Source organism: Dermochelys coriacea, chromosome 23 (genome assembly GCF_009764565.3).
Source record: "Dermochelys coriacea isolate rDerCor1 chromosome 23, rDerCor1.pri.v4, whole genome shotgun sequence".
NCBI classification, from domain to species: domain Eukaryota; kingdom Metazoa; phylum Chordata; order Testudines; family Dermochelyidae; genus Dermochelys; species Dermochelys coriacea.
In genome coordinates, this window is record NC_050090.1 from 16335968 (window position 1) to 16336950 (window position 983).

The following is a 983-nucleotide window of genomic DNA, read 5'->3' on the forward strand; positions in this document are numbered from 1 at the left end:
CGAGACAAGTACAATCCAGCAGTGGGATCATCCAGTTCCACCTGCCAACCATCTACTGTTAACTCACAGGTGGCTATGGTGGGACAGCTCCCCCGACCACCTCTGGGGTGGAGCAGCTGGGGAATGGCCACACATAACGCTGCAAGGGGACAACTCACCTGGTGCTGAAATGCAGCCACCTCTGGAGCGGGGCAGGTGGGGAACAGCCACACATAACGGCATGGGGAGGGCTCACCCGATGCAGCCACCTCTAGGGCGGGGTATCTGGGGAACGGCCACACTTAACGCCGCACGGGCACAACTTCACCTGGGCTGAGATGCAGTCAGCTCTGAAAAGACTGCTAGGAGGAGAGTTGGGGGCTGGTGGGTTACTGCAGGGGTTTCTGGGCACCAGGACTCCTGGGTTCTCTCCCTGGTTGTGGGAGCGGAGTGGGGTCTAGTGAGTTGAATCCTGCACATTTTGCAACTTGGGATCTTTATATCTGGGCGCAACGGCCCCGCATGGCGGCAATTTGGCAACCAAGGCCCCAGACTGGAGATTTATTTCCTCTGAACAATGTCTGTGACCTAGCGCACGTTTGCAACCAACGCAGGCACCCAGCCTCTCCACCCAGCCTCTGGGTGCTCGCCACCCGGCCTGCATGCACGCTGGGTCTGCACACGCAGACTTGCAACCCGGGGGCTTGGTTTGCAGGCAATGGGCCTCTGCAAGGCATGCAGGCCTGGGGATGGAGCCATTTCGATGCATGCATGCAGATTTGCAAGGGATCCACGGCCCGCCTGCAGATTTGCACCATTTCATCCCATGCAATTGTCACCGCCGCACCCCGGCTTCCAGCTGCTCCCCCCACCGGCGGCGGCGGCGGCCGCCTTTGCAGCCGGAAATCGCAGCCACGTTTTGCAAATCTCAGAGTCAGCAACAACAGGGGGGCGGGAGCTCCCGCCTTGGGAACGCGCGTGTGCACGGGGCCCCGCCCACCGCG